This window comes from Ovis canadensis, chromosome 7 (assembly GCF_042477335.2).
Source record: "Ovis canadensis isolate MfBH-ARS-UI-01 breed Bighorn chromosome 7, ARS-UI_OviCan_v2, whole genome shotgun sequence".
Classification (NCBI taxonomy): domain Eukaryota; kingdom Metazoa; phylum Chordata; class Mammalia; order Artiodactyla; family Bovidae; genus Ovis; species Ovis canadensis.
Window position 1 is genome coordinate 61713064 of NC_091251.1, and position 26754 is coordinate 61739817.

Below are 26754 nucleotides of genomic sequence, written 5' to 3' on the forward strand. Positions count from 1 at the left end.
CAAATATGTAGCTGATAAAAGGAAGAATTTTTTTAAATTTTATTATGTATTTATTTTTGGTTGCTCTGTGTCTTCACTGCTGTGTGCACGCTTTCTTGAGCTGCGGTGAGTAGGGGCTGCCCTCTAATTGCAGTGCACAGGATTCTCATTGCGGTGGCTTCTCTTATTGCAGAGCACAGGCTCTAGGGCATACAGGCTTCAGCAGTTGCAGTGCTGGCTTACCTGCCCCAAGGCATGCGGAATATCCCCAGGCCAGGGATCAAATCCCTGTCCCCTGCACTGACAGGCAGATTCTTAACCACTGGACAACTAGGAAAGTCACAAGGAAGAATAGTTTTAATAGTATTTTCAGGTAAGTGTGGATATTATCCTTCTTTGATATTAAGCTAAAACTTAAAAAGTGTAATTCTATAACAGTAAGTTGCAAAGTGGACTCTGCAACCTTATCAATTAAACTTTTCAGACCATTTCAGTTAAAATCTATTGCTCTATCTTTCACTTAAGTAGGTCTTACATCCACAACATGATTTTATAATATCATGCATGGACCTTTTGAAAACAGATGGTCCACTGCGTTATGCACACTTCCAAACACTGACACACTTCACTGTAAGATAGCAAAGAAAAAAAAATCACATGTTAATATCATCAATTTCATCAGCAAGGTCCTAAGAAGTTGCGAAGATCATAGTGGCAGATATGTTTTCCAAAATTCTAATTTCTGCTTGAAAGCCTTAATTTTATATGGCAATAAATTTTGCTGGTCCAAGTGACAGGCTCACTTCATTTGTTTTTGAGAAAATAGGTACAAATATCCATGTTTAAATAACTATAGTTTGTTACTCTTTCAAGTAAAAATAGTGTTCCATGAAAAAAACAACCAGCTAGCTAGTTCAGCTCACACCTCAATCACACAAATATTTTTCTTCAAGACAAACATCATAGTTTGGTATGCAGCAGTAGTGTCTTATAACATTCTTCTCATTTTGTCACAACAAATATTAAAAAAAAAATCTACTCAAGCATCAGGATTAATGAAATTAACAACCTCTACTGCTTCATGGAGGATATTCTTAAATGAAATCAGCTTTCCCCTCCCCAACCAAAAATGCAAAGCAATGAAGAATATGACTACTGGTACAATTTTTGCCACTGTCTTGCTATGCACTGCAGGACCCGGAGATTTATGCATCACTCTGTTTGTACCACTAATTCAAATGTCAACAGAGTAAAGTAGCAAATAATTTAGTATTATTATGAAATAGTTTCAAACCAACAGGTAATTTGAAACATTTGATGATCCTCTCAAGACTTCACAGAACACATTTTGAGAACTGCTGCTCTGGAGATATAAAATAAGAAGAGGAACTAAATCTCCAGGGGAAAGAACTCCATGGTAGGAAGACAGGAATGGTAAGGAGACATCTTTCCCTGTATACCCTTTGTACTATGTGAATTTGGTATTCCTTGTATGTATTTTATCTTAAAAAATTAGAAAATTATTTTCTTTAAATGTAAACTGACATCTTACAGTGGCTAAGTATATATATAAGCATATTATCTAAATATAAAGGTCAATATACGCAAAAAAGTTTTTTTAAGAGCTGAAAATATTCCCATTTAGGAAGCAGAACTAGGAGACAGGGAGAAGTGGCAGAGGAGACTGCTGTTTTTTCACTATAAGCCATTTGGAACTTTTAAACATGTACATTTTAATTGGTTCAAAAATAAAAAATCATTCAAAATATTGAATGGAAGAATACAAGCTAAAAAGACAAATAAAGCAAATACCTAGGCACAGGTGACAGAATGGCTATGAAATACACCAAGATGTACCAGCAAATGCCTGGAATAATGTGCCTGTGAGTTTTCACTCTTATATAAATATTATTGTGTATTATAACAAAAATATTTTCATTTAAAAAGCTAGTTAAAAAAATTAAAACTTAGTTTAAAAGCAAAAATTTCCTTAGACCAGAATGTCTAACTCAGTTAAAAACAGTTAAGTATGTAAATCTTGAGTCATTTTTAACAGTTAAGTGGTTAAACCTTCCCCCCACATATCCATATCCACACACATACACAAATAACATAAAATAATCTTTCATTTTTTCCTTCTATTTCATTTGACCACAATTAAAATCAAATCAGAACTTATTTATTTGAAAAAGAAAATAAAAGAATAGCTTTATGGTAAATATAATTGCTGCTGCTGCTACTGCTAAGTCACCTCAGTTGTGTCCGACTCTGTGCGACCCCAGAGACGGCAGCCCACCAGGCTCCCCCGTCCCTGGGATTCTCCAGGCAAGAACACTGGAGTGGGTTGCCATTTCCTTCTCCAATGCACGAAAGTGAAAAGTGAAAGGGAAGTCGCTCAGTCGTGTCCTACTCCTAGCGACCCCATGGACTGCAACTTATCAGGCTCCTCCGTCCATGGGATTTTCCAGGCAAGAGTACTGGAGTGGGGTGCCATTGACTTCTGTAATTACTTCATAAACCCACTATCAAAGTCAATTTTAAATATAGTGTCTCATAAGATGTCCTGATCAGAAGAAGTGATTATTTCTACATATAAAATAGGTAACTCAAAAGCAAACTGCATTACCCACTATATGGACCCAGGGCTCCTTGGAGAATGCCTGAATCCAGGACTGAGATAGAAAAGATGTTAAGTTAAACTTGGAACATTTTGCTGTGCAAAAAGAGAGAATATACTCCAGAAAAAATGAGTATATCAAAAAGACAAAGAAGCCAGGGAAGAAAGGCTCCCACAGGACAAATCCAAGACAATCTGAGCAACAAAATAAATAAAGGCAGTAACAGTATAAACCATTGAGTAAGACAGGAAGTACATAAGTCCATATCAATGAGATAAAAGGATTTTCTTCCTTAAAACAGAATGCCTACTGACATAAAAGAAACAGTCAGAAAATAATCATTCTGCAACCATCAGTGTAAACATCAGTACAGGCAAGAAGCATCAATGGATGTAAATATAGGAGAGAAATTTGATGAAGATACAGATCTGATTAGTAGCAGGATATCTGCACTATCTCAAAGTTATACCCAAAGATTGCTTATTAGGTGAAGAGAAAAATAATAACTATACACCCCTGTGAAGAAACCAAACACCACCATGATCAGAAACTAAAAAACTAACATCACCACTGAGGGGCAGGCCAACGGCATGTACTTCAAAATCATACCCTGGAAAGGATACAAAATCCCCAGTTGGGGATGCATAGCCCAAAACTAATTATGAGGAAACATCCACAAATCCAACCTGAGAAATATTCTATGACATATATAAGCCTCTATTCTTCAAAAATGTTAACACAATGAAAGAGAAAGCCTAAGACACTGTTCCGGATGAAAGGAGACTGAAGAGATATGACAACTAAATGCAGCTGGCAATCCTGATGCAAATCCTATGGGGGAAACGCTGTGTGTGTGTGAAAGTCGCTCAGTCATGTCTGACTCTTTGCGACCCCATGGACTAGCCTGGCAGGCTCCTCCATCCATGAATTCTCCAGGCTAGAATACTGCAGTGGTTAGCCAGTCCCTTCTCCAAGAGATCTTCCCAACCTAGGGATAGAACCCAGGTCTCCTGCATTGCAGGCAGATTCTTTACTGTCTCAGCCAATGGTGTAATGGTACAAATGCTATTATTACTGGGACAAAGGGACAAGACAGGAATAGAGACTAGAGATTAGATAATGATATAGTATAATGTTAGATTACCTGAATCACATTAACTGTATTGTGATAATGCAAAAGAATACAATACACAAAGAATATTTAGAGACATGGTTTAATACATGCAATTTATTTTCAAATGATTCAGAAAAGAGTACTAAAGCAAATGAGACAAAATTTTTAAAATGGTACATCTGACTAAAGAATACTGAAGAGTTCTCAGTACCATTTTTTAAAACTTTTCTCTAAGTGTGAAATTATTTCAAAATTTAAAAAATTTAAATAGAGGCATATTGGATGTCAAAAGGTGGTTTAAAAAATTATTTATTCTGATGCCCTATAACACATATAAACAGGAGAAATGAATGCAACAGTGACTCAGACTGGCACACTGCTGCATATAGAACTTCCTAAACTCTCAATTCTCTAGAAAAACAAAACAAAACAAATTCTGGGGGGTTGAGAGGGAGGGGGGGCAGTTCTGTATGGCATGTAGGATCTTAGTTCCCCCACCAGGGATCGAACTTGTTCCACCAACTCCCATCCTCAAATTGGGAGTGTGGAGTCTTAACCACTGGACTGCCAAGGAAGTCTCAAGAAAAATGCTTTTTAAGTAACCACATAAACACTAAGATGCTGATCCTGTATACCCTCAGGAAAACACAGAAATCTATGACTTCATGTCAACACAGACCACAATGAGGGATTCTCCATTCATCCAGCAAACCGTAAGCTCCTTTGCAGGCAGGCCTTAAGGTCCTGCTCTTTGTTTTAACTCAAGCATTGACACAGGGCCTGAAATACAGCAGACATATTTGTTGAATAAATGATGAATGTTTAGAAAGAGGAATAAAAGTCTACATGTTCTCAAAATTGAGAGAAAGAGAAAGAAAAGAAGAAGACATCTAAATAGGGTATCAATTATTTTAAATGCATTTTAAAATATGAACATTTTCAAACCTCACAAAAGCACAGAATATTACTATAGATATACCTACCACTCCAACACAATTATCAGGATATTTCACAATTGCTTCATCCACACTCATTTCTCACATCTTTTTTTCGCTCTGAAATACTTTTAAACAAATACCAGACATCTTATTTCTCTTCCTCATTCTTCAGTTTTCATCTCTATAAATGGGAATTTTCTTATACAAATATAATGCCATTAGTATCCTTCACAAAAACTAACAATAATCCCTTGATATCATCTAACAGCTATCTACATTCAAATTTCCTCCTAAGTGTTTCAGAAATTACTTTCTACAATTGGTTTGAGTCAGGACTTAAATAATGTCAACACATTACATTTGGTCACTACACATAAATATTTTTAACCTTTTTACTACTGTCTATTAGTAACTGTGAAAAACTCTATTAGACAAACCAATTAATTAATTCACACTTGTAGTTTCTCTAGAATCAAACCCAATCTAATGCATTTACTATTCCCTCTGTCTGCAGCCATCTTCGTCCAGATTGCCACTATAGCTGATTCTTTCTAACCACTGATTGCAAATCAAATATTACCTCTAAAAAAAACAGCCCTTTCTAACCTCTCAATGCACAGTAGAGTCCCACTTTCATTCATTCTCCATTATATGCCCCTGTTTTCTTCATGGCACTTAGCACTACATAATGCTGTTCTGTTTATTATTTCCTCTAATAAAACATCCACTTCAAGAAGGCAGAGTGCCTGCTTCACTGAAGGCCAAGAATAATGTCAATAACATGAGACAATCAATAATACTGAATGATTAAATAGCAAAGCAGTAAAAGTTCAGTTTAGTATTTTTTAAACATTTGTAGCTCACTGCTCACACCATGATATAAATTGAGTACCTGCAGAAACTCAGGCCAGCTGTTACCAAGACACTATGGGATACAGCAAATAAAGATTAGAGGTATAAGGCATTCAAAAGCATTTCTGGACTTTTACTGAACAATGATTACAGGTTTCTGAAAGAAAATGTATTCAGAATGATTTAAAGCACATTACCAGGAGTAAAATAAAGTTTCATTTTTTTTAGTATCATATGAGAGCTATTAAATTAGGCGTTAATATCTACAACGGGACAGAAGTATTATTTAGACCACAGCTCACTCGCTTTTTTTCTTCTCCCTCCCCCTACCCCATCTCTAATATACATATACCATGGAAGAATTTTACATTTTCAGATAGCATTTCTTTCTGGGGAATGGGTCATGATGAATACAATTAATACTAAAAACACCTAACTAAAAATGCAAACCATTAAATTTGAGACCTGGAGAAAACTAGAGTTATCTGCCCCCACACTTCTCATTTGACAGCTGAGAGAGATCTGAGGCCCAGGGTGGTCATACAAAGTCACAGACCTAATGAACAGAAAGCAAAGCTACATCTAAAATCCGTATCTCCTGTCTCCAACCCTATACTCTTTCATAAGATAATGTCACTCATAGAATGCTAATATCAAGTTATAATATTCTTTACATCATTTTTAGTAATGTCACTTCTTTTTTTCCTATTGAAATCCTAGTCACCAGAGGAAAAGTCAAAACAAGGACACCTGTAATTATACTCTAAGTAAAGCATGTTATAGAAACCCCTTTTTGACAAAATAATACAATAAATGTCTGAAAAAAACTAACTGGTTTGATTCAATCAAGTTTCTATTCCAGTTTACATTTTAAACTGAAAATAACTATTTAGAAATATCTGCTGATTATTCCTTCATTTTAAACAAGTAAATTGTTGACTTCTTATATTAAAGATCAGTATAGTTATTTTTCAACTACTTGCAGAAATTGAGTACTGATGTGAAACCTGTGAAGGTGAAACTTCCACTATGATGCATTCAACACGAAATTATTTCTTACTTTATCTTTCTTCAAAAACCAACTCCAGTGAAGAACTAACATGCAAGTGACCGAAAGACACTAAGGGGGAAAGTGACAGAAAGATCCATACACATAAGATACAGCAACCCTGATAAACAAGAAGAGGCTCTACTCTTCCTAGTTTCCCTACAATATTATTCAGACCTATTCATAAATACCCTTGTCAGTTCTTAGAATACTAGTAGGAATTGTAGAGGCAAATAAATGCACAGGAGAGATGTCATTTGTCCAAGGTTAAAATGACAAGAGATGGACGAGAGTAAAACAAAGCAAGGCATTAAAAAATAATTAAGATTCTTTTCCGAGTGAAAGCGTTCTACTTGTTCTGTCTCATAAACACAACTAAACGCTATTGTTTGAAATGAAAAATAACATTGCTTACACTGACATGAAAATTTTTACCAAAAACATACAGTAACAAAGTATCAAAATGTAGACTTTCACTCTAGTGAAATCAGTATTTTAAAACTTCTATGTGATATCCAAATCGCATACTAACATTTGAAAGCAATGACAAAAAAAAAAACAGAAATGGGAAAGGAAATGGAACCTTAGTTATCTTTTTCCCAGTCTGTGCTTTTTGGTTAAAGAGATCCCTAAAACAAGAAAATTAAACATAAAACACCAAATGAAATAAAGTTTGGATTAAGTCAGGTACAAAAAGCGTTATGAACTATAAAATGAAATCTATGTCAGCTGGCATCTTATCTCCCCAGAGAGCTCTAAATTCATCCTGCACATAAATCAAGAAACAGGAAAGCATGCAATACAATGGAGTCACCCCACACTACAAACACGAACAAATTAAACGAACACCCTATACTTCCTGGTATTTTTTTAAATGTTAAAACTTAGACCTGAGTTAAGAAGTTATCTGTAAAGATCTACTCTAACCTATTTAAGAACTATGTGACAAACCTCATTTCTGCAGCACAGAACAAATATTTCCACAACAACATTGCTACCGGCTCTGATAAACTCTGTAAAAAAAAAATAATGATAATAATAAAAATATTAAGCTTTTTTAATGGCCAGCCAACCAACTCTTTACAAAATCTGACGCGTCTGTATTTCTGCTGTTCTGCGGTCTACGTTTCCTTGATCACAGAAGGAGGCAACTCCCTAACCGTCAGGGCTGCCTTAGCGCCCTCCAACTCCCCGGGTGCGGGTTACCTTCATCACTCCATTGTCAAATCGCACTCCCACGCCTCAGTCCTCAGCCCCTGTCCTAAGACTCTAGAGAGTCAAAAAGGGGAAAGAAATCCCCTCACCCACCGTCCTTTACTGAGGAGGGTGGGTGTGTCTGTAGACGAACGCTCTGTCAAACACAATTAAATCTTCCGCGGAAACCTCGACCCTAAGCCACAACGGAGCCAGCAGTAACCGGCCGGCCGCCGACCCCAGCCTTCCGCGGCCGCAGCCCTTCCTCTTTCTCCCCTCCAGCCCGGCCCCTCCCCCGTTGCGCGCACGCGCGGCCTCCAATCGATCCCCTCCCCCCGGCCCCCTCACCTGAATCATTAGCCACCCTCTTCCCAGGCTCTAGGAATCGCTGGCCCAGGAAGGAAGACAGGAGATGTGAGCGGGGAAGAGGATGCGTCGAGAGCCAGTGATCTGCGCCTCAGATGTTGGCCTAAGAGGCCCCTACGGTCAAGAGCAGCGTCTGTCACCGCCACCAAAACTGTACCAGCGGCAGCGCCTGGTTCGGCCCAGCTGACCCGGCTTAGGGTCAGAATGCCTAATTTGGTCCCACGGGAACTCGTTCCCCGAAACTGCGGGCGTTTCTATGCTGCGCAGACCGAACACCTCGCCACCGTCGCCGCCACTGCTGCTGCTCTCCAGTCGCCGCCGCCTAACCAATCCCTCCTCTACCGAGGAAGCACGACACTCAAAGCTTTACGACAGTTCGCAAAGTGAGAGCGCAGTAGCCTTCAATCCTCCATTAACATCTGTTTGTTTCTGCGCTTGCTCAGATGCCTGTTTCTCACCGTCCGGCTCCCTCTTCGCTGGCCCTCCCCCTTTGTACTCGCCTTATCAGTCTGTTGCCGAAACCTAACGAAGTCCTAAAGCTCGTTTTATGTTCATTTTTGAAATGCGTTCAGTATTAAACAAAATATTGACTACATCTTGGTTGATTTTTTTCATAACTGAAAGTTACAACCAGAGAATTAATAACTATACTTAAGGTAATGAACAAAAACGTCATGGTTTAGTCTGTCACAGCAAATGGTACTCAAATCATCCTTACCAATGAGATCATCACCGTTGAGGTGAATTTGCTTTCAAAATCAGATAAAAAATGGTAATAGATATCCTGGGAACTAACTGTACAATCATATACGTTTTCTTATTTTATAAAAATCAGGAGACAACAGATGCTTCATTACTTGCATTAATAGGCTGTAGGCAAAAGGGATGTAGGCCTTGGAATCAGTAAAACTTCCTTTCAAATTCCAGTGAGTGAACTTAGAGGTTTGGGGAAGGGGTTGGGAATAGGGATAGATGGGGCGTTTGGGGTTGACATGTACACAGCACTATCTGTAAAATGGATAACCAACAAGAACCTACTGAATAGCATAGGGAACTCTACTCAATATTCTGTAATAACCTATATGGAAAAAGAATCCATTCAGTTCAGTCACTCAGTCAAGTCCAACCCTGTGACCCCATGGACTGCAGCATGCCCAGCTTCCCTGCCCATCACCAACTCCTGGAGCTTGCTCAAACTCATGTCCATCAAGTAGGTGATGCCATCCAACAATCTCATCCTCTGTCATCCCCTTCTCCTGCCTTCAATCTTTCCCAGCATCAGGGTCTTTTCCAATGAGTCAGTTCTTTGCATCAGGTAGCAAAAGTATTGCAGTTTCAGCATCAGTCCTTCCAATGAATATTCAGGACTGATTTCTTTTAGGATTGACTGGTTTGATCTCCGTGCAGTCCAAGGAACTCTCAAGTCTTCTCCGACACTACAATTCAAAAGCATCAATTCTTCGCACTCAGCTTTCTTTATGGTACAACTCTCACATCCATACATGAGTATTAGAAAAACCATAGCTTTGACTAGATGGACCTTTGTTGGCAAAGTAATGTCTCTGTTTTTAAATATGCTGTCTAGGTTGGCCAAAGCTTTTCTTCCAAGGAGGCTGCAGTCACCATCTGCAGTGATTTTTGAAAATTAAAAAAAAAAATTCGGTGATGAAAATAGCAGGTGTCTAATTGATTTGAACTTTGTAAATCTGTCTCCAAAAAGAAAGGAAGGTCGGGGAGAAAAGAAAGAAAATGTCAATTATACCTCAAGTTTTAAAAATCAAAAGCAGGTTAAAAATTTTAAACTATGTTAGTAACTCATGTGATACTTCTGTTGCACAGTGCTAACTGGGATCCAGACCCATATGGCTGTTTACTGGTTATGTCTCACAGGCAATTCTAATGCATCTTGTCCAAAATAAATAAATGAATGTACATATATAGTGTTAAATCTCATCCATCTCAGGTTTCACTGTCTCTTTCAATAGGACCAAGTTATCTAATGAGGAACATAATGGTCATATTTGATAACTCTCTGTTCCTCACTCCCTACCTCTAATCAGGCAGTAAGTACTTCCAATTCTGCCAATGAAACATTTCAAATATTGAAAATCCACCCATTCCTCTCTGTACTCTGTACCAGTTCAGGTCTTTCGTATATTTGGTATTATTCATTTGTATAACAAATATTTATCAAGTACTTACTATGTGCTAGACATTGTGCTGAGCATTGTGAGTACTAGATACATGACCACTGTTTTACTTGAAGTATTTGAGAAGACCCAGAAAGCAAGCCCACTATTCACAATATAATGTGGAAGGTATAGGATGACACACTCACGCTCTGAGAACACAAAGACAGAATACTGTAGTCAAACCAAGAGAAGGTAACCTTTAAATTTTGCAACATTAATAAGACAGTTACATAAAGCAAATAGGGCATTGCCCACAGAAAGATTAGCAATACTAAGCTACAGAATCCTCTAGTTGAAACATCGTGAAACAAATTCTCTACTAAGATCTACTGAATGTATCCTGCAAGGAACGTCTCAGGAGATAAGGGAAGCAAAGTAGACAGAAATGTATTAAGTAAGATTTTTGCTAGGAAAAGGAATTTTAACTATTTTATATTTCAAACCATGAGAAGCTGTTAAAGGGTATCAATCAGAGGAGAAATAATCAGATTTGATTAAAGACACCATTCTATAAGGCAAGTAGAGGACAGACAGAGAAGGCCAAGAGGAGAGGAGCAAAGACCAGTCAGAATTGCAGGTAAAAAGGGGTGCGGGTAGTAGAAATGAGCAGGAAGGGACAGAAACAATAAGAAGAATGAATAACTATGTGGTTCTAGAAGGTGAAGGAGGGGAATCTCAGAGACTTCCAGATTTATGGTGAATGCTTGGGTGGTGGCACCATTCAAGAAAGAGACACAGGCTTGAAAAACCCAACTTTGGGGTCTGGACCTTTCAACTGGTTAGGATAAGGGAGGAGGTTGAGAGAAAGGAAAGTATTACTTCCTATGTTGGGCAAGTTGAATTTACCCAAAGTGGAGATTCCAATAAGCTGTTTGAAGCTTAGGAGAGAGGTCTGGGCTGAAGACAGAGATCTGGACTCATTCACGCAGAGTGTGACAGCCAGAATAGTTCTGATGAGGCCACACAGAGTAGAAGTGAGACGAGACAGAGAAGCCTGACATTTTAAGAGCTGAAAAATGAAAAAGAGTCCCACAAGGCTATGCGTGGGCCAGAAAGAAAGGGATAAACATGTAACAAACAGCACCAATGAGGAAAAGTTTCAATAAAGAAGTGAACGGTGAGGGACATGAAATGTCTGTTAGTTTCACAGTATGGAGATCAGTAAGTAGGAGCAGTTTCAGCAACTTGTCTACATTTTAGAACAGAGGTTTTCAACTGGGGTTGGTTTTGACTCCCAGCGATTATTTGATGCTATATGGAGATATTTTTCAGAGAAGGCAGTGGCACCCCACTCCAGCACTCTTGCCTGGAAAATCCCATGGATGGAGGACCCTGGTGGGCTGCAGTCCATGGGGTCGCGAAGAGTCGGACACGACTGAGCGACTTCACTTTCACTTTTCACTTTCATGCACTGGAGAAGGAAATGGCAACCCACTCCAGTGTTCTTGCCCGGAGAATCCCAGAGACGGGGGAGCCTGGTGGGCTACCTTCCATAGGGTCACACAGAGTCGAACACGACTGAAGCGACTAAGCAGCAGCTGGAGATAAGCACAACTAGGTAGATGTTACTGACATCTAGTGGTCTGAAACAAGGAATGCTGCTAAATACACAGCACAGCCTCCCACAGCAAATAATTATCTAAACCAAAATGTTAATAATATTCCAGCTTAGAAGTCCTGGTTTAGAAAGGACGAAATGGGGTAATTATACAAGAATCGGTACTTTTTAATGAAATTTGTAGTAAATGGAAAGGAAAGATACATATCTAGCAGCATATGGAATTTAAAAAGGGGAGACTTGAATCATGTTGGTAATTGAAGGGAAAGGAGAAATGAGAAAGGTGAATGGAAATAAACAAATGTTCAGTTGAGGCAGAAGAAATGAGATTCAAAGCTCAGATGGGAGAATTAGCCTTGGATAAGAGAAGGGATATTCCTTTCACTGAAACAGGTAGGGAGAGGAAGAAGTGATTGTATAAATGAATTAGGTTTGTTAGCTTCAGGGAACAAGTTGAGGGCTTGATCAAAGAACGGACTTGATATCTCTGCAAAACATGAGGTAAGGCCATCTACTAAGACATCAGATTTGGAAATTGCTGATTGGAGAGTAATTAGAAGAGAGAGATTAAAAAAAAAACTCAGAATAGTCACTAACACGATGGCAGGGCAGACAATAGAGGCAACAGATCAAAGGCAGGAAGCCCAGAGCAGAAAAGGGGTGAGACTGACAGGAAAGACAGGTGCCAGGGGTTGTATTGAAGGGAACAGTGGCAGATTATACCCACTTTGGTATTCTGGCCTCGAGAATTCCACTAACTGTACAGTCAATGGGGTTGCAAAGAGTTGGACACGACTGAGCAATTTTCACATAGAGGTAGGAAGTATCTCTCATCTGAATTACACACAATAGTTTCCTGGTTTCTATGGGTCTACTCTTGCCAGCATCTCCTCCACCTTCAACCACTATCAGAGTGGCAGAAACTGAGACACTAAGTTAAAATTATTCAATAACCCTCCATCAGCTTCAAGATAAAACCCCAAATCCTTAACTTGGCAAATAAAACTCTTCCAAATCCAGATTCTCCAGGGTCATTTCACACCACCTCGTTCTATGACCCTACTCCCTGTCCACACCTAGACTTAAGCAGACTTCTCAAACTCCTTGCATTCTGTATAAAAAGCATATAGTTCCAGTATCTTCCTGCCTTTGCACCTGCTGCTGCTGCTAAGTCACTCCAGTCGTGTCCGACTCTGTGCGACCCCATAGATGGCAGCCCACCAGGCTCCCCCATCCCTGGGATCCTCCAGGCAAGAACACTGGAGTGGGTTGCCATTTCCTTCTCCAATGCATGAAAGTGAAAAGTGAAAGGGAAGTCGCTCAGTTGTATCTGACTCTTAGCGACCCCATGGACTGCAGCATACCAGGCTCCTTCATTCATAGCATTTTTCAGGCAAGAGTACTGGAGTGGGGTGCCATTGCCTTCTCCTGCCTTTGCACCTACTATCCATTATTTCAAAATATTCTCACCCTCTCCCCGACCCCACCCCCACTTTCATCTGCTCACTTCAAACTCTTACCCATTCTTCAAAGCCTTCCGCATGAAGCATTGCCATACCTCTCTCCTCACTCCCACAACAGACCTAATAATCATTACAACTTTGGTACGCTCTTCAATCTTTGCATATATTTCTATTAGAAGCATTATAATTATTTATACAGACACATGTCTGTCCCAAAAAAACTAAGATCAAATATATGTATATAATGTTCTCTCTTTAGCAGAAAAATATCACTAAAAATATTTATTGAACTTACTGAATAGGAAGATTGGAGTTCTACAGACTTGTGGTTGCTAAGGAGGAGAGGGTTTGGGAGAGGGCTAAAATGGGAGTTTGGGATTAACAGATGCAAACCATTGTGTATAGACTGGATGAACAACAAGGTCCTCCTGTACAGCACAGGGAAGTAGAGTCAATACCCTGTGATAAACTATAATGGAAAAGAATATGGAAAAAAGTGTGTATATATATATATATGTATAAGTGAGTCACTTATACATATACACACTTACACATATACACACTTACACATATACACACTTACACATATCACACTTACATACATACACAAAAGTAGAAACTAACACAATGTGGTAAATCAACTACACTTCAATTTAAAAAAAATTTATATTTCAATAAAAAATTAAAAAAAAAGAAGATTGGGGTCCTAGTCTCAATTTCACACTAAGAAAACATAAATCTTTAGTCTTAAATCTTTGAACTCTTCCAAAAAAGTTAACTTTACGTTCTATGGAAAGATCAGGGCTATCCAACATATATATTTCAAACCAAACTCTGTCAGGAACTGCAGCAAAATTATATTTACCAAATTAGCCTGCACACATGGGCTAGTAGTGCCTAATATCTGGTAGATAAGAATTTGAGGAGCTGGTTCTAAACATGGAAATACTGAACTGTGCTAATGGATCAGCTGGGAAAAATAAATAATAAAAATATAAATGGGAAAAAAAGAAATTTTCTCCAAATTATTGAAGTCAGAGGGAAAGGTTGGTATGCCCGCCATCCATTGCATAAATACTTCATAACTGTACAAAGTTTGAAAGTGAGAGTATGCTTATGTGGTCAGCTTTGTGAGCTCTTTCAAAAAAAAAAATGAAGCAAAGATTGGAGGTTTAATGCAATGAGATAGGGGTTGGGGGAACTTGTTGAGATATTTACTAAAATATTTCCTCAGATAAAAGCTTTGGGAAGAATTAAGAGGATCTAAGAGAGGCACTCATCAGAACATTTACTGACTTGCAACATTCTACTTTCTTGTTGATGCACCAAGGTATCACTGGAATCTGAAGCTAAAAGGAAAATTTTATAAATTCCATAGCACTGCTGATTTAGTTAAGGCATTGCAAGTCATCATTAAAATTCTCTATATATAATTTGATTTCAGACAATAAGGTTGCAAACAGACTGTGGTTAGTTTGAAGATTACAATCTTTATTATACATACACAGAGAGACAGAGACAGAAAAATAGGAACAGAAGGTAAGGAGTCATTAGGCACTCCACTTATTTCCTACTACTAAACAGTTCTGAAGTCGATGGAATCAATTTTGAAAAACTGGGGAGCTCTTTGGTGGAATGATAACTTCAAAAGATAGAATAATCTTCATGTGTATTATCATTTTTTAAAGTTTCTCTGATTGTCTTTGGAATGCAACCTTCAAGATATATTTGAAGTGGTCAAATACTAATATTATCTGTGTGCCTCAGATATTGAAAAACAAAAGTAACAAATTATGGACTAACAAGGAGACATAATATGCCTGGAAGTTTGTAGACAAGCATTTGAAACTTAAAGTATCTTGAAATATTTCTGGCTATCTGGCCAAATTCTGTGTATATTTAAGGCCACGTGGTTCTGTGAAAGTATATTTTTATGTATGGAGAAGGACATGGCAACCCACTCCAGCATTCTTGCCTGGAGAATCCCAGGGATGGGGGAAGCCTGGTGGGCTGCCGTCTATGGGGCCATACAGAGTCGGACACGACTGAAGCGACTTAGCAGCAGCATGTATTTTTAAAGTGTATTTATTTATTTATTTTTAGTTTTTAAGATTTCCTCTTCATATTAATTTTATTTATTTTAATCTTTTGGCCAAACCATGTGGCATGTGGGATCTTAGTTCCCCCACCAGAGATCAAACCCATACCCCTGCATTGGCAGCTCAGAGTCTTAACCACTGAACCACTGGGAAAGTCCTAAAAATATTTTTTAAACATAAAACTGTAGAAAAATAAAAGATAAAGTCACCATTCACCCACGGTTACATAAGCCTAGCATCACACTGTTTCCAGACAGATTGATAATAGTTCTCAGAGCAGTTTAGTCTTCTCACTACTAATATTTTTTACATATTTTGTCAAAATTGGTCACAGATTTACCCGTGAACTTTTACAGTAAGTTGTTTTAACTCTTTTTAGAATATTTTTCCAATGTTGTTGAAAACCATAGTTTTTAAAGAGCTCACTTTTGTAAGTAATAAACAAAACAAGTTAGACTTATGCTCTCCGAAGTCCCTTACAGCTCTAAAATTCATGGTTTGCTTCAGACCTAATAAGATTTATGTGAACATTGAATATTACAATTTCAAGAATGATTTCCAGACTGGTAAATTATTTGCAAATTCAGAACAGGAAGTAAAGATGTTTCTCTGTACTTGCTTGTTATTAATAGAATATATAAAGTTTTCCAAAAGCACTCAATGTTTCCCTAAACTGTATTAGTATTTACTTAACTGCCAACATGTATCTTGACTATGATTTTTGATTATAGGATTGTTAACAGACATTGTAGGAGAAGGCAATGGCACCCCACTCCAGTACTCTTGCCTGGAAAATCCCATGGACAGAGGAGCCTGGTAGGCTGCAGTCTGTGGGGTTGTTAAGAGTCGAACACGACTGAGCAACTTCACTTTCACTTTTCACTTTCATGCACTGGAGAAGGAAATGGCAACCCACTCCAGTGTTTTTGCCTGGAGAATCCCAGGGACGGGGGAGCCTAATGGGCTGCCGTCTATGGGGTCGCACAGAGTCGGACACCACTGAAGCGATAGCAGCAGCAGCAGCAGCAACAAACATTGTGCTTTGTTTACTCTACAGATTGTACACATATATCAGTACATTTAAAACACTGATACATTGGGGGAATATTCAGAAAGAAGGATAGAGAAGAAAAGAGAATGAAATGAACCTGCCCATGCAATAAGAGGTTAAATAAAAATAAATAAAGGTTAAATAAATAAGCTGTTAAATAAAAATATTTAACAGCTTGAATCTGAATGTCTTTAGTACTCAGTATTTCTGATAAGATTTTAATTATTTTTAACTTTCGATAAAGCATAAGTCACTATTAACACTACTGTTTTAGAAATTTGGAAATGTTGGAGATTTTAGTTTTTGATTTTTTTCAGATCTTTACTTTGAAATTTAACTCAAACATTTTAAGTTGTGAAAATATAAATTGGTCAGAGTTGATAACCCAATTCTGAAAACATATTTATTTGGATTATAAGGATAAATAAAATCTTTCTACCCTGAACTGAAATTCAAACACTAATTTAGGACTGAGTTAAACTAGTAAAGAGTGCCACCTACTGAATCAAAAATACTTAAACACCTCAACATTAAGTTCAATTCTCAGAACCTCTAAAGTTCTAGCATCAGAGAGGTACATTTTAGAGACTTTTCATACAGAAAATACCCTCTGAAAAGTTATTTAACTAAATATTTCTTCCTAGTAGAAGAATAACAGACTAGTTATGTGTGTTTATCATGCCCAATATCACCTAACAAATGGCAAAGGAATCAAAATGGTACAAACCCAAAACAACAAGAGTGGGAGCAGGTGATCACCAAGCAAATTATTCCACCAAATATCTGGAAGACAGAAATCAGAGCAAGAGCTGTTAACTGTTGAGCAGAGTGAAGAAAAATCTACACCATGAAATACTACCAGAGGGGCTGCACTAGTAAGGCAGCTGGTGCACCTTGCCGAATACACCAGAGACTACGGACTCAGGCCAAAGCCAAGAGAGGCCAAGAAAAAAATGTAGAGATGAAAACTAAGAGAGTAAGTCTACATGTTGCATGGTGAAAACTCTCTATGCCTCTCTTCAGCACACAAAGTATGTACAGCATGACTTCCCCAGTGGTCCCGTGGCTAAGAATCCACCTGCAATGCAAGAGCTGTAGGAGACACAGGTTCTATCCCTGGGTGGGGAAGATGCCCTGGAGGAGGGCATAGAAACCCACTCCAGTATTCTTGCCTGGAGAATCCTATAGAGGGAGGACCTTGACAGACTACAGTCGATACAGTCGCAAAGAGTTGGACACGACTGAAATAACTTAGCACGCAGGCAGGCTAAGACACCTCACTCCCTATGCAGGGGCCTGGGTTCAATCCCTGGTCAGGGAACTAGATCCCACATGACATAATTAAAAGATCCCTTGCCTAGCCAAATAAATACTAATACAATATATTTTAACAAATAGAATGCATAGTATCTAGGTTTTGAAGTCCTAGGCTAAAAACAAGGGCAGGGAGATCTGAAAGAAAAAAAAAGAAAAAACAGACTGAATTAGTTAAGTAGTTGGTGTGATAGCTTACACTAACTGCTGCTGCTGCTGCTAAGTCGCTTCAGTCGTGTCCGACTCTGTGCGACCCCAGAGACAGCAGCCCACCAGGCTCCCCTGTCCCTGGGATTTTCCAGGCAAGAACACTGGAGTGGGTTGCCGTTTCCTTCTCCAATGCATGAAAGTGAAAAGTGAAAGTGAAGTTGCTCGGTCGTGTCCGACATTTGCAACCCCATGGGCTGCAGCCTACCAGGCTCCTCTGTCCATGGGATTCTCCAGGCAAGAGTACTGGAGTGGATTACCATTGCCTTCTCCGTTACACTAACTACTTCACTTTAAATACTAAAAGGCCCATCTGCCAACACCTGCCTGGCAGTAGACATCATCCTTTTACACATTAAAGTTTTTATACTATATAATTTTAAACATTTCATTTTTATACTACATAATTTTAAAACATTTATTAAAAACCAAGATATGCTAGGTATTTGAGGAAAACCTGTAATGCAAAAGAGATCAAGTTAAACATTAAGAAAAACTGCAGAGATAGAGATAATTTAACACAGAGACAGGGAAAATATTTTAACCCTCCTGCTAATATCCTCAGATATTTTTTAAAAGTGACACTGCATACTTTAAAACAAAAAAAAAAGATGCGATGATAAAAGCAAGAAAGAATGGTTGGAAACTAAAATGATGATTTCTAAAATTAAAATTCAATAGAAAGTTTGAGAGATAAAAGGAAGAAAATTTTCCAGGATATAAGGCAAAAAAGGAAAGAAATATGAGCGAAAAGGTAAGAGTTATACAGGACCATTCCTAGAGGTAAAATTTCTTGCAGAAGTTCCACAAAGGAAGAACAAAGAACATGGAGAGAAGAAATTATGAAAGAAGTAATAAGACATTTTCCAAAACAAAGATTTCTGAAGTTCTAACCTTGTTTATTCATTCATCTCTCCAGAGTCACTGCGATTGTTTCTGTCTTTGGCTACTGTGAATAATGATGCTATAAGCATAGATGTACAAGTCTCTGAGTTCCTGTTTTCAATTCTTTTTGATGTATACGTATGAATGGATGAATGGAAATGCTGGCTCATACTGTCACTCTATGCTTAGCTTTTCGAGGCTTCTCATATCTCCATGTCCTGGCCAACATGTTACTGTCAATCTTCTTTACTAGTAGGTCATCTAGTAGTCATCCTAGTAGGTATAAAACGGCATCTTATTGCAGCCTCACTGTTTTATTCTCTTACTAGTTACTTTAAAAGTTCCTTAACAAAACCATTCTTACTTTTATTATCCTCCTAGGGAAGAATTTATGAATGGTGTAAAAGCATTTACCACATACATCCCCCAACATGCACACACATCTTTTGCGATATTTTCACCATTTAGTATTGTAATTCTGTATAATTTAAATGCCACATTGTTCTTTCTTCAAACCTCCTACTTTCACTGTCAATGTGATTTACTCTCATAATTATAATTTTCTTTGGTCTCCATCACTTTCTGCATCTGTTCTTTCATGCAAGAGGGTTTTCTTTCTGCATAATGAACGATTTAGAGAATATTCTTTCTGCTTATCTCCTGTTGGAATAACTTTAATTTTCTCAAAAATATAATTTCTTTTAATATATTCTAAAAACATATTAATTTTACCTTCTTTATTGAAGTATATCTAGAAGAGTAGTTATTTTCTCAAGGCACCTTGGAGATAATATTTCACTGTTTTCTGAAGTTCTTGTCATTGAAATGTCAGTGTTGGGTTTAAGTGCAGTTTCTTCAAAGTTAATGTCTTTTTTGTTTGTTTGTTTTTGAAGAGAGATATCAGATACAGTGAGGGAACCTAACAAGATAGATTGAAGTCCCAGAAAAAAAAGAGAAAGAAGGGATCTGAGACAATATTTTGAAGAGATGATCATTAATAGTCTACTAATTCAAGATGCCCCACAAAGCCCAAGCAAAATAAATCCTCAACTAAACGCATCTTATAAAAATGAAACTTCAGTAAATCAAGACAGGGATAAAAAAATTAAACAAATAAAAACCCCAAAATGATAGCAAAATATACATTCTTGTTGAGTGTACATGATATATTTACCAAGCTATATCAGTTATGTTCTGTGACATAAAACAAGTCTGTTCAGAAAGATTAAATTCATACAAAGCATCCTCTCAACTTAAAGTATTCTAAAATTCAGTGACAGAAAGATATTTGAACAAATCTCCCCAAATAATTAAAAGTTAAACACAATACATAAATAACCAATGGATCAAAGGTCACAAAAGAAAAAGTCTAATATTATGGACTGAATGAAAACAGAACCACAATTATTCAAAAGTTATGGGATGCCATTAAAGCTATGTTTTCAAGGAAACGCATAGCATCTAATGTTTATATTAGAATAGAAAACTTTAATATCAATGACCTATTCTTCCAACTTAATAAACTACAAGAGCAACTTAAACTGAAAGCAAGCAGAAAGAAGGAAATAAAATTTAAAAACTTATAATAAGGCATGCGGGCACTAGCTGGGGCTGTGCGGCCCCCACAGGGCCTCAGAGGCTACCCAGCAGCTGGGCTGGAAGCTCGTATGGCTCCTGTGTTTCCCGTGGCAACAAGAACTTGTTTAAGAAATTTTCCTCAAAAACCATTTAGTTCATGTCACTTTAGACTCCTCTAGACTATGGTGGTTTCTCAAGTTTTCCTTGTTTTTGATGATTTTGACAAATTGAAGAGTTCAGTTCAGTTCAGTTGCTCAGTCGTGTCCGACTCTTTGCAACCCCATGGACTGCAGCACACCAGGCTTCCCAGTCCATCATCAACTCCTGGAGCTTGCTCAAATTCATGTCCATTGAGTTGGTGATGCCATCCAACCATCTCATCCTCTGTCATCCCCTTCTCCTCCTGCCTTCAATCTTTTCCAGCATCAGGGTCTTTCCAATGAGTTCTTCGCATGAGGTGGCCAAAATATTGGAGTTTCAGCTTCAGCATCCGTCCTTCCAATGAATATTCAGGACTGATTTCCTTTAGGATTGATGTGTTGGATCTCCTTGCAGTCCAAGGGACTCTCAAGTCTTCTCCAACACCACAGTTCAAAAGCATCAATTCTTCGATGCTCATCTGTCTTTATACTTTGAACTTTATACTTTGAAGAGTACTGTTTAGAAAAATGTTTTAGTATGAAGGTCTTTCCTTGGGATTTCTACTTCCAAATCATTCAGGTTGGAATTACTAACAAAGAACACTTCAAAGAACACCAAGGAGGAGGATCGTGAGCACTAAAGGCCCAGGATGGCCTCCTTTATAAAGCACAGACAGAGTCTCTGAACACTTCTGATGTGAGCCAAGAGATCTGTAACCTGAATGTGGGGTTTCCAAAGTCTCTCTGACTTTAGACCTTTCAGCCTGCTGTGTGTATCGGAAGACAGCTCTTTTTGCTGAGCAGAATGAGCACAGGATTTAACCATCTTACAGAAAAGCGCTGTTCATATGAGGCACCATTTGATGTCTCAGTAGACCCTGAGGAGTGTGTTGCCTATAGTGTTTGCTTGAGACAAAATGAAGCTCCATCTGAGACTGATTAGTTACTGGCAGTTGCTGATTGTGGACCCCAGATGAAAAAGAAGACTACATACAAAATGACTTAAGGGAATCTACTGCTGCTGCTGCTGCTGCTAAGTTGCGTCAGTCGTGTCCGATTCCATGCGACTCCATAGATGGCAGCCTACCAGGCTCTGCCAGATCCCAGAATCTCCCTGAGATTCTCCAGGCAAGAACATTGGAGTGGGTTGCCATCTCCTTCTCCAATGCATGAAAGTGAAAAGTGAAAGTGAAGTTGCTCAGTCACGTTGGACTCAGCGACCCCATGAACTGCAGCTTACCAGGCTCCTCTGTCCATGGGATTTTCCAGGCAAGAATATTGGAGTGGGTTGCTATTGCTTTCTCCAAAGGGAACCTACAGCCTCCTCTAATATCATGAAATCTGCTGTGCATTCAAATCTGTGTGGACTCAATCAGGAGGCACTCAAAAAGCAAAAAATAGTATGACCAAAACAAAAGGAGAAATGACTGGTTAAGTTGACAAAGTGGTAGAAAAAGAAAACAAACCCCTCATGGATGATGACATCTTTCCTAAAGAGGATCTGCTGCGTTGGAATGAGTGTAAATGATCTACACTTTGCTAGTGCATTTTTGGAGGAGCACACACTGGAATATGAATGTGAACTGCTAGAAAATAAATTAGAGGCAGAGAGAAGAGGTGACAAAAAGGAAACAAGTTAACTTGTTACAGAATGTGAATTAGTAAGTCTGTGAGACATTAGCTCTGCTGATAAACTTCTTTTGTGAAGTTAAACTGATGAAGAACAACAGCTGCCATTAAAATCGCTACTATTTTAGACCTACCATATGATCCTGCCATCCCAATTCTGGGCTTATATCCAGCGAAAACCATAATTTAGAAAGATGCATGCACCCCAATGCTAATGGTGGCACTATGTAAAACAGCCAAGGCATGGACAAGCAACCTAAATGGCCATCAACAGGAGAATGGATAAAGAAGATGTGGTGTAAATATAAATGGAATATTACTCAGCCATTAAAAACAATGAATTAATGCCATTTGCAGCAACATGATGGACCTACAGTTCAAGTAGGCCAGACAGAAAAAGACAAATACCGGATGATATCAGTTACATGTAGAATTTTTAAAAAAATGATACAAATGATCTTATATACAAAACAGAAATAGACTCACAGACATAGAAAAGAAACCTGTGGTTACCAATGGGGAAAGGGAAGGGGGAATAAAATGAGTAGGAGCTTGAGATTAACATATATATACTACCATATATCAAGTGGATAAATAACGACTTACTGTAGAGCACAGGAAACTGTACTTGATATTCTGTACTAACTTATAAGGGAAAAGAATCTGAAAAAGAATATATATGTATATCTAACTGAATCACTTTGCTGTACACCTGAAACCAAACACAACATTATAAATCAATTATATTTCAATTTTTAAAAAGTCTGTACTATGTTTATCTCTATGTACTATGTCATTATGCTTACACACATAATGAACTCCACTATGGAAAACAAATTTTTTAAATTTTCCACATAGAAAAAAAATAAAGAGCAGAAATCAATGAAATAGAAAATAAAAACAAAAAAGAAAAGTGAGTGATATCTAAAGCTAGTTCTTTGAGAATGTCAGTAATACAGATAAACCAGTAACCAGACTTTTTATGATTAATATAAATGAGAGAGAAGAAATAAATTGTCAATAACAAGAATGAGAGAGAGGACATCACATTAGAGCAAAACATTGACTTCATTGTTTTAGAACTTCCCTAAAGAAAATATGAGGTCCAGATGGCTTCATTGGTGAATTCTACAAAACACTTAAGGAACAAATAATACCAGTTCTATACACAAACTCTTGTACAAAATAGATGACTGAGTGTTACAGCTCTTTTGGAATTTGTCTAGCAGGTTTTCCAGTTCACACTGGAAAGCCTAAAGAAAAAAAAATAGGTGATTGAATGTAACTCAACTCATTCTATGGGGCCAGCATTGCCCTAAATCAACGCCAAACATATTAAAAGGAAATTTAGAACAATATCCCTCATGAAAATAGGTACAAAACTCCTTAACAAAATATTAGTAAATCAAATTTGGTGATACAAAAACATGGATACTATGTCATGGCTTAATCACAAGAATGCATGATTTATATAATAATACAAAAATCAGTCAATGTAGCTCATATTTTCACACTATGAAAGAAAGACTAGATGATTATTTCAAATGATCCAGAAAAAAATCTGCAAAATTCAATATCCATTCATGATAACTCACAGCAAATGAAAAATGGTTGGGGGAAACCTTCCTCAATCTAGAAAAAAAACTCTATAAAACACCTACAGCTAATATCATCCTTAATACTGAAATCCTAATAACTTTCCCCCTAAAATAAGGAACAAAGAAAGTCACTATCACAGGCCGAATTTCCCTCTGCCTTTGCACTTAGAGCCCATAATTCCCTTTCTGTCTCAATGAAATTATGTTTATATCCCCTACTCAGTTCAGTTCAGTTCAGTCGCTCACTCGTGTCCGACTCTTTGCAACCCCATGAATTGCAGCACTCCAGGCCTCCCTGTCCATCACCAACTCCTGGAGTTCACTCAGACTCACGTCCAACAAGTCAGTAATGCCATCCAGCCATCTCATCCTCGGTCGTCCCCTTCTCCTCCTGCCCCCAATCCCTCCCAGCATCAGAGTCTTTTCCAATGAGTCAATGCTTCACATGAGGTGGCCAAAGTACTGGAGCTTCAGCTTTAGCATCATTCCTTCCAAAGAAACCCCAGGGCTGATCTCCTTCAGAATAGACTGGTTGGATCTCCTTGCAGTCCAAGGGACTCTCAAGAGTCTTCTCCAACACCACAGTTCAAAAGCATCAATTCTAAGGCGCTCAGCCTTCTTCACAGTCCAACTCCCACATCCATACATGACCACTGGAAAAACCATAGCCTTGACTAGACGGACCTTAGTCGGCAAAGTACTGTCTCTGCTTTTGAATATGCTATCTAGGTGGGTCATAACTTTTCTTCCAAGGAGTAAGCATCTTTTAATTTCATGGCTGCAATCACCATCTGCAGTGATTTTGGAGCCCCCCAAAAATAAAGTCTGACACTGTTTCCACTGTTTCTCAAGAGGCAGGTCAGGTGGTCTGGTATTCCCATCTCTCTCAGAATTTTCCACAGTTTATTGTGATCCACATAGTCAAAGGCTTTGGCATAGTCAATAAAGCAGAAGTAGATGTTTTTCTGGAATTCTCTTGCTTTTTCAATGATCCAGAGGTGTTAGCAATTTGGTCTCTGGTTCCTCTGCTTTTCTAAAACCAGCTTGAACATCAGGGAGTTCACGCTTCACATATTGTTGAAGCCTGGCTTGGAGAATTTTGAGCATTACTTTAGTAGTGTGTGAGATGAGTGCAATTGTGCGATAGTTTGAGCATTCTTTGGCATTGTCTTTCTTTGGGATTGGAATGAAAACGGACCTTTTCCAGTCCTGTGGCCACTGCTGAGTTTTCCAAATTTGCTGGCATATTGAGTGCAGCACTTTCACAGCATCATCTTTCAGGATTTGAAATAGCTCCACTGGAATTCTATCACCTCCACTAGCTTTGTTCATAGTGATGCTTTCTGAGGCCCACTTGACTTCACATTCCAGGATGTTTGGCTCTAGGTAAGTGATCACACCATCATGATTGTCTGGGTCATGAAGCTCTTTTTTGTACAGTTCTTCTGTGTATTCTTGCCACCTCTTCTTAATATCTTCTGCTTCTGTTAGGTCCATACCATTTCTGTCCTTTATTGAGCCCATCTTTGCATGAAATGTTCCCTTGGTATCTCTGATTTTCTTGAAGAGATCTCTAGTCTTCCCCATTCTGTTGTTTTCCTCTATTTCTTTGCATTGATCGCTGAGGAAGGCTTTCTTATCTCTTCTTGCTCTTCTTTGGAACTCTGCATTCAAATGGGGATATCTTTTTTTTCTCCTTTGCTTTTCGCTTCTCTTCTTTTCACAGCTATTTGTAAGCCCTCCTCAGACAGCCATTTAGCTTTTTTTACATTTTTTTTTCAGGGGGATGGTCTTGATCCCTGTCTCCTGTACAATGTCACGAACCTCAGTCCATAGTTCATCAGGCACTCTGTCTATTAGATCTAGTCCCTTACAAAATACAAATAGTTCAAACAAAAACAAATGTTTGTATTTGTTACAAAGAAATGCATAGTTCAAATCTTCTATGTCCTTACTGATTTTCTGTCTGCCTGTTATATTAATTACTGTGAGAGGTGGGTTAAAATTTTTCCAAGAATGTGGATTTGTTGATTTTCTTTATAGAGCCGTCAAAGGTTACTTTATATATTTTATTTTATTTTTTTTTTTACTTTATATATTTTAAATCTTTGGTTTTGGTTCATACAGAAGTACAGTTGTTAAATCTCAATCATTGTTAAGTGAGCCTTTTTTCTTTAATGGATTTTTTTTCCTCTTTAATACTGTACTAGCTGTCTCTGGGGTCGCCCAGAGTCAGACACGACTGAAGCGACTTAGCAGCAGCAGCAGCAGCTGTCTCTTGGCTAGTGTTTGCAAAGCTTTGCCTTCAGCCTTTATTGTGTGTTTCTTAAATGTGCTTTTCTAACTAACATACAGTTGGCTTTGTTTATTTAATCTAGGCTGACAATCATTTCTTTTACCTGAAATATTTAATACAGTTATAATGTAATCACGCTTAAATTTGGATGTACATCAGAGTTCTCCAGAGAAACAGAACTATCATCCAATATGTGTGTGTGTGTGTTTGTGTGTGTGTGTGTGTGTGATCTCCTCAGCTTCTTTCTTTTCATGAAATTCACCATGGTAATCATTACCATGTTATTAAGGTATGCTGTTTACTGTTTCACAGTGCTCCTTTAATATTATCTTTTAATAATAATATTTGTTTCTAGTCTCAACATAAGGAAGATTCCTGATTCTTCTGAGCTATATTACCTTGTTGATACTTGTGAATCTTGTAGCTGATTGCATTTCCCTATTGCCTTTGGCTGAAAGGAATCTAAAGCTAGATTTGTGGCTCTTGTCTAGAATTTGTCCATATTTTGTGGTATGTATTTCTGTATCACAACTATCTCTGGGTAAATTTTCCTATCCTCATTTATTTTTCATTGGTTCTCTACAGTCTAATTCTATTTAGGTTTCTACCCTGATATTACCTGTATTCATGTAAAC

The 26754-nt window shown here is 38.0% G+C and overlaps 1 protein-coding gene and 1 non-coding gene across 13 annotated transcripts in view; one reads left to right on the plus strand and one right to left on the minus strand.

Moving 5' to 3' along the window:
* RNF111 (ring finger protein 111) overlaps window positions 1-8542 on the minus strand; it is an 86043-nt gene extending 77501 nt beyond the window's left edge. For 7 of the 12 annotated variants that reach the window (XM_069596368.1, XM_069596366.1, XM_069596363.1 and 4 more), the window contains exon 1: window positions 8092-8542. The gene's annotated coding sequence lies outside the window, so the exon portion shown is untranslated. Of the gene's footprint in view, window positions 1-7755; window positions 8035-8091 lie in introns of those variants that run through there. The other 5 variants (XM_069596371.1, XM_069596372.1, XM_069596370.1 and 2 more) reach the window with 2 other exon arrangements.
* Window positions 8543-23420: 14878 nt separating this feature from the next.
* LOC138444455 (U7 small nuclear RNA) lies at window positions 23421-23482 on the plus strand. The gene has a single exon (XR_011258480.1). It is a non-coding gene; the product is annotated as a U7 small nuclear RNA (small nuclear RNA).
* Window positions 23483-26754: the final 3272 nt, after the last annotated feature.